Source organism: Pecten maximus, chromosome 10 (genome assembly GCF_902652985.1).
Source record: "Pecten maximus chromosome 10, xPecMax1.1, whole genome shotgun sequence".
NCBI lineage: Eukaryota > Metazoa > Mollusca > Bivalvia > Pectinida > Pectinidae > Pecten > Pecten maximus.
In genome coordinates, this window is record NC_047024.1 from 39730377 (window position 1) to 39739710 (window position 9334).

The following is a 9334-nucleotide window of genomic DNA, read 5'->3' on the forward strand; positions in this document are numbered from 1 at the left end:
TGCTGGTAAAGCTATACTGTACTTGTATGTACGGATTTTCGTAACACAACCAATGAATGTTTATAATTGACGTTTTGATGACTAGTAAGTCAGGCACACTGCCATCTTCATCAGACAATGGCCAGCACAGCATGTGTATACAAAGGTGTACACAACATCTAGAGGATGCCATGTCAACAATAGTCATCTAGCAAGGGTGTTGTCGCTCTTTTTTCACTAACACACCCATTCACGATTCAACTTTAATAATTCAGAAGTGCCTAGAATTAGACAAATCTCGGCAGAAGAATACAAACCTCCAGATTCAGGACATGAAGGTCATTGCTTCATTATATGTTTGAATTATTTACTAGTTAGTTAACTGCTTTATTCTTAATTTCAAAAAATAAAACAAACAAACAAACAACTCGGAACTCAACGAAATATTTATATAATTAGGTGTCATACTTAACTGCGAAAATAACCAGTCAGTTACAATAAAACTTCAATCAAGTATAGCATTAATTTACTCGAAAAAGGAAAAAAAAGAACCCAAGTTTTGGAATGATAAGCGTATTCTGCTTCATCGACTATATACACCAGATAAATAGAGGATATCTAACAGTGTCTTCAGTAATACCAAATATATTTCACGAGTGAGGCTAATATTGTGATATTTTTCACGAGTGCGCAGCACGAGTGAAAAATATCAAAATATTAGCCTCACGAGTGAAATATATTTGGTATTACTGAAGACACTGTTAGATATTCTGTTTATTACATTTTTTATCAACGAAAAACCTACCCCGTATGCTAACTAGGCCTAATGTAAACAAAAAAAGTAGTTCCCCCTGTCCAGGTGCTGACATATATGTCGGGCTTTCTGATTGGTCAATTATTTTGGTATTTTCTAATCATTAATTTGATTGGTCAAATCAGCAAAAGTGATATTTTTTTCACTAGTGAAAAATATCACTTTTATAGAATGAATAATTTTTGATATTTCACTGGTAAAAATGTAATAAATCAAAATATGTTTAATGTCATGTTCCGAATTTAAGAATCCATGTGCGCTTAATAGAACCAGCGGACAAATCATGACATTGTGTACTTTAAAATAACCCATAATTATTTGTTAATTAGAAATCAGTCGGAATTACGGATAAATGACTCAGAAATCATTGTCATTAAACAACATTACAATCGGTTCGTGTGTTTATTTTATTCCCTCTATACGGCGCAATTTTATAAATATTTATGTAAATGAATGTCAGATGTTGACATTCATGACAACGACAGTTACCAAGAGAACAGCGAGGCACCAGATGGTCGTGTACAATTATTTGTGGCAGACATCAACTCAGTAACATTTGACAAACGCGAAATGCGTATGGGAGGTTTGGATAAAGCGAGCATTTTGTTTGATTATGTCCCCATGGAAGATGAAATAGTATGACGAAACATGAACGTTCTGTTGGGTTGGTGATATCGCGGAAATGGCGTATTCAAAGCCATCCATCATTATCAAATCGCGTGATCAGTTTTTAGTTTAGTATTCCAACCACCACGTTTTTATTTCTTTTTCATGATATAGAACCACCTTAGTAATAATTGCCTTTGATCTTGCAAAGTTCTAGGTCGATCTTGAAAAACTTATGAGGTCTTTTTTCGGACAGTTCATCAAAATTCCACTGAATCTGAAGCCATAAATCTGTGGAATGATTTGTGTGTAAAAATTCATTTTGAATGTTGGTAAAATTGACCGTCATGTGTTGCACAGGAACCAGTTGACCTATTGCGATCGGCTTTTGTTCGACGTCATCCTTCGTGCGTCGTAATCAATTTACATTTTCAACTTCGTCTCAATAACCAAGAGGCCAAGAGCCCTGATATTGGGTCGGTAGCATGCTTGGATAAATGGTCTACCAAGTCTGTTCAAATGAATGACTTTAGACTGACATTCAGGTCATAGAGGTCAAATAGGCTAAACTATTTAAACAACTTCTTCTTAATAACCAAAAGGCCCAGGGAGTTTATATTGGGTCCGTAACATGCTTGGATAAAGGGCTACCAAGTTTGTTCAAATGAAGTGACCTTGACCTACATTCAAGTTCACAGGGGTCGAAAAGGGCTTAAATGTTTAAAAAAACTTCCCATTAACCAAGAGTCCCTAGGGACTTGATTCGGGGTCTATAGCATGCTGGGATGAAAGGCTACCAAGTTTATTCAAAGTCACAGTCAAATATGCTCAAATCTAATAAAGCAGGTTCTTGATAACCAAGAGGCCCGAGGACTTGATATTGGGTTTCTAGCATTATTGTGTAAAAAGTTATAAAGACTGTTTAAAAGAATGTCCTTGACCTAAATTCAAGGTCAAAGGGGTCAATTATGCTAAAATATCTCAAAACTCAAGTGACCGTTAAGGCCCATGGGCCTCTTGCTGACTACAAAGTTGACGTGTGTTATCGTAGCACAGACCAAAGGCATGGTATCAAATGTATGTCGGCGTAATTTATCAAATACTTATTTTAAAATGTCACAGTTATAACAATTATCAATGACATATTCCCAAATACATTAATGAGGAGGATATACTGCCTATTCCCTATACGTAAAAACATTAATTTTCTTAATGTAGAAAATGACATTGAGAACCGCCCCACTCAGCTAGGTCAGTTGTGTCGTGAAAGCGCTCCAGTCAATCTGACAATTGTTCTGTGACGTTGCTCTAGGTTCTTGAAATTTTGTTCTCTGACACTGCTACAGTAGCAACGCTTTTTTTTCAGTGACAGCGCTTCATGACTTTGTGAGGTAACAACGTCTCTGTCTCCTTAACAAATACTTTGATATCGCTTCATTGGACAGGTGATTTATTTCTGTGACATCGTCTCAAGTGTCTATGACTGCAGTTCAGTGACATCGCTCCAGTTTACTGGAGAGTTTCTTGTGGCATCGTCTTCTAGATAGGTATTTTGTCTCATTGCTCCAATATCCTGAGCAGTTATCCTGTGACATCGTCTCCTAGATAGGTATTCTGTGACATTGCTCCAATCTTCTGAACAATTAATCGGTGACATTGTCGCCAGTCTCTCTGACATTTATTCTGTGATATCGCTCCAATTTGTCAAGACAGTCGTGTAGGACTGTAGTTCTGTGGACATCGCTACTGAACATTTTTTATGTAATATCACTCTTGTTCCCTAAACAATTGTTCAGGCTCCAGGACAGTTGTTTTGGGACATTGACATAGTTTCTAGTATTACGGACAGTTTTCCTGTAATATTCCTCCAGTCTCAGGGACAATTGCTCTGTGACATTGCTCCAGATTATTGGTCAATTGTCATCTTGCGAGTTTTTCAGTCGTACTATTTTTACCACAGATATTGGTCAAGTCTCCGGAATATTTGTGCTGTGACATTGCCCCAGTCTTCGCCACAAATATGTTGAACACTATATCCAACTGTTCTATCTTTATGATAGTCAATTCATTTATCAAAATCTCAATGCAATATTCGAACGATTCTGACATATTGTTTGCAAAGGGAAGTTACCAGAAGAACAGAGACTTCGACGAAAACAGGAGTTACGTTAGTTCCAATTTTGGATCGAAAATGAACAGACCACGTCTGAAAAGAGAAACACTGGAGGGTTGCCTTCAAAGTAAGTTCTTTTTATTCAATTTTCTATCAATCTAAATAGAAACAGCAAACATGTTTTATCTATCATTTTGTTATCTATAAATAGCATTTATACGTTAAATTGATAGACAATCATAAGTCTAAGTCATTAAAAGTTACATCCGATTTCCGCACAGAACGATCTTCAAATTGAGCACAGACAATTGCAGAACATGAAGCTGATTAATTGTTTTCTGATTACTGGTAGATGGTTATTTAATCGCACTAAAGATTGGTAGATCAATAGGTAAGCTGCCTGTTTAATGGATGAGACTGCAATCATTTCTTTTTCTTTCTATAAAGCTGTTAAACAATACTAAACAAACAAAACAAGTCCTAGATCAGTGACATCAATGATGTAGGAGAGGGTGTTGTTATATATATATATATATATTATATATACATTTTTTAAACATTTTTTATTGTCGGCAAAATGGTCGGGGTATTGTTGTAATCACGTGATCACCATGCTATCCGCCAGTCTGTATGTCAATGATTCTTTGTAAGCGCAACTCGTACTCGAGGAGTATTTTGTGAAATTTTCGACTATTGTTTAGTAAATGTCCCGAAGTAATTCTTGTGTGGCGCACTTCAGCTAAGACACAAAGATATACGGGTTGTGGGTCTATTCATCTCCCTAGAAGTCGGGGTTGTATTACAATTAGGTTGTTTAACTTTTAAGTTAATAAGCAGATTTCAGTGAAATGATTCTTGATTAATTGCTACTTCTGATGTTTGACTTCAGGTAAGATATGAAATCTATCAATTTCACAGTTTTGTATTTTCAATATGGAACATATCTGAATGTATTAGGCGTACATTTTCATTTCTTTGATATATTCAGTACTTGTGTGATTTTATTTTAATCAACCTAAATCATTGAATGCCGTTTGTAGGCAGTCAACAGGATACTCTGGAAAACACATGTACTCATGGAACATATCGTCAGCTAACGGAGTATAGATGTTGCATTTCTTGTCCAAAACTGGGAGCAGGACTCGACTGTGGTAGGTAGTCCCTCTTTAATACACTATTATGGAAACCCATAAGCCACAGCTTCCTCCATACTGCTTACTGACTACTGCTTACTACCTACTACTTACTGCCCACTACTTACTACCTACTACTTACTACCCACTACTTACTACCTACTACTTACTACCCACTACTTACTACTTACTGCCCACTACTTACTACCTATGTTAATCACATTTACTGCATACTGCCTACACTGCCTTTTGCTTACTTTCTGCATTACCTACTGCCTACTATTTACTACTTACTGCCTACTACTTACTGCCTACTACTTACTGCCCACTACTTACTGCTCACTACTTACTGCCTACTACTTACTGCCTACTACTTACTGCCTACTACTTACTACCCACTACTTACTACCCACTACTTACTACCCACTACCTACTGCCTACTATTTACTACTTACTGCCTACTACTTACTACCTACTACTTACTGCCCACTACTTACTGCCTCACTACTTACCTACTACCTACTACTTCTACTCCCATCTACTACCCCTTACTACTACTCCACTACTTACTACCTACCCAACTCCACTACTTACTACCTACTATTACTGCCTACTCTACTTACTGCTCTATATCCTACTTACTACCTTCACTACTTATCTCTGCACACTATCCACTACCTAAATACTTAACTTACGCCACTACTTATACTGTACTGCCTCACTACTTACTACCCACTACTTCTACTACTTACTGCCTACTACTTTACTGCCCTACTATCCTACTTTACTACCCACTTACTGTTACTACTACCCACTACTTACTACCCTACTACTTACTGCCTACTATTGCCTACTACTTACTGCCTACTACTTACTACCCACTACTTACTACCCACTACTTACTGCCTACTACTTACTGCCTACTACCTACTGCCCACTACTTACTGCCTACTACTTACTACTAACTACCCACTACTTACTACCTACTACTTACTGCCCACTACTTACTGCCCGCTACTTACTGTCTTCTACTTACTGCCCACTACTTACTGCTTATTACCTACTGCCCACTACTTACTGCCCACTACTTACTGCCTACTACTTACTGCCACTACTTACTGCCTACTACTTACTGCCCACTACTTACTGCCCTATTACCTACTGCCACTACTTACTACTACCCACTACTTACTACCTCATTACTACTGCCTAGCTTACCTTACTGCCCACTACTTACTGCCTACTACTTACTGCCCTACTACTTACTGCCTACTACTTACTGCCCACTACTTACTGCCACTACTTACTGCCTACTACTAACTACCTACTACTTACTGCCTCTACTACTTACGCCCTTACACTGCCTACTACTTACTCCACTCGTACCCCTACTTACTACTATGCCTCCTAACTACCACTACTACTACTTACTGCCTACTACTTACTACCCACTACTTACTGCCTACTACTTACTGCCCACTACTTACTGCCCACTACTTACTGCCCACTACTTACTGCCCACTACTTACTGCCTATTACCTACTCTCCCATACTATGCCACTACTTTACTGCACCTACTTACCCTACTGCCCTACTACTTACTACTTACTGCCTACTACTTACTGCCTACTACTTACTGCCCACTACTTACTACCTACTACTTACTGCCCACTACTAACTACCCACTACTTACTACCTACTACTTACCTACTACTTACTGCCTACTACTTACTGCCTACTACTTACTGCCTACTACCTACTGCCCACTACTTACTGCCTACTACTTACTGCCTACTACTTACTGCCCACTACTTACTGCCTACTACTTACTACTTACTACTTACTGCCTACTACTTACTGCCTACTACTTACTGCCTACTACTTACTACTACTACTACTTACTACTAACTACCCACTACTTACCCTACACTTCATACTACTACCTGCCCATCTACTAACTAGCCCACTACTTACTTCTACTATACTGCCACTTCTACCTTACTGCCTTCATACTTCTCCTCTACTTACTTACTGCCTATACCTACTGCCTTACTGCCCACTACTTACTTGCCTACTACTTACTGCTCCCTACTTACCTTACTCCTATCCTACTACTACTGCCCACTACTTACTGCCTACTTACTACCTCACATAACTAACTCTATACTACCACTACTTCCACTACTATACTACTCTTCTACTTACTGCCACTACTACTACTGCCTATTTACTACCTACTATGCCTACTACTTACTCCTCACCTACTTATACTACTCATACTGCACTATTACCCTACTTACTGCCCTACTACTTACTGCCTACTACTAACTACCCACTACTTACTGCCCACTACTTACTGCCTACTACTTACTGCCCACTACTTACTGCCCACTACTTACTGCCCACTACTTACTGCCTACTACTTACTGCCTACTACTTACTGCCCTACTTACCTACTGCCCACTACTTACTGCCCACTACTTACTACAAACTACTTACTGCCCACTGCTTACTACCTACTACTTACTAATTAATGCCTACTACTTACTGCCTTCTACTTACTGCCTCACTACTTACTGCCCACTACTTACTGCCCACTACTTACTGCCTACTACTTACTGCCTACTACTTACTGCCTACTACTTACTACCCACTACTTACTACTTACTGCCTACTACTTACTACCCACTACTACTGCCTACTACTTACTGCCTACTACTTACTGCCTACTACTTACTACTACCCACTACTTACTGCCTACTACTTACTACCCACTACTTACTACCTACTACTTACTGCCTACTACTTACTACCCACTACTTACTACCTACTACTTACTGCCCACTACTTACTGCCTACTACTTACTGCCCACTACTTACTGCCTACTACTTACTGCCCACTACTTACTGCCCACTACTTACTGCCTACTACCTACTACCTACTACTTACTCTGTACTACTTACTGCCTTACCTCTGCTACTACTTACTGCCCACTACTTACTGCCTACTACTTACTCACTACTACCCACTACTTACTGCCACTACTTACTTATACTCTACGCCACTACTACTACCCTACTACTTACTGCCTACTTACTACATATCTGCCCATACTTATGCCTATTACCCCACTGCCTACACTTACTTTCTACACTGCCACACTACTATACTACTGCCCACTACTTACTGCCACTACTACTACACTATAACGCCACTACTTACGCCACTATCTGCCTACATTCCTACTACTTACTGCCTACTACTTACTCACTACATACTTACTGCCTAACTACTTACTGCCACTCACTACTACACTTACTGCCTTACTACTGCACTATACGCCCTACTACTTACTCGCCTATCACTACTCCACACTTATCCTACTTATCCTGACCTACTTACTACCCACTACTTACTACCCACTACTACTACTACTACTTACTACCCACTACTTACTACTTACTGCCTACTACTTACTACCCACTACTTACTACTTACTGCCTACTACTTACTGCCTACTACTTACTACCCACTACTTACTACCCACTACTTACTACCCACTACCTACTGCCTACTATTTACTACTTACTGCCTACTTACTTACTACTACTTACTACTTACTGCCTACTACTTACTGCCTACTACTTACTGCCCACTACTTACTACCCACTACTTACTACCTACTACGCTATATTACTCATACTACTGCCACTACTTACTACCTACTTACTAGCTATACTGCCCACTCTACTTCTACTACTTATACTGACTATTACGCTATTACCCTACATGCACTATATCTACTTACTACTTACTGCCTACTACTTACTGCCTACTACTTACTACCCACTACTTACTACTTACTACCTACTACTTACTGCCCACTACTTACTGCCCACTACTTACTGCCCGCTACTTACTGTCTTCTACTTACTGCCCACTACTTACTGCCCACTACTTACTGCCTACTACTTACTACCTACTACTTACTCTGTACTACTTACTGCCTACTACTTACTGCCCACTACTTACTGCCTATTACCTACTGCCCACTACTTACTGCCCACTACTTACTGCCCACTAATAACTGCCCACTACTTACTGCCTATTACCTACTGCCCACTACTTACTGCCCACTACTTACTACCTACTACTTACTGCCCACTAATAACTGCCCGCTACTTACTGCCCACTAATAACTGCCCGCTACTTACTGTCTTCTACCTACTGCCCACTACTTACTGCCCACTACTTACTACCTACTACTTACTGCCCACTAATAACTGCCCGCTACTTACTGCCCACTAATAACTGCCCGCTACTTACTGTCTTCTACCTACTGCCCACTACTTACTGCCCTACTACTTACTGCCTACTACTTACTGCCTACATACTCTATGCATCTACTGCTATACTTACTGCCCAACTTACTGCTACTTACGCACTACTACTACTTACTGCACTACTACTCCTTACTTACTGCCACTACTTACCTACATTTATACTTTATGCCTATACTACTGCCACTACTACTGCCTATTACCTACTGCCCCACTACTTACTGCCCATCACTTACTGCCTATACTTACTTACTCCATACTATGCATACTACTGCCTATACTTACTCTCTACTTACTGCCTTATTACTGCTTACTACTGTCTGCCCACTACTACACGATACATGCTAT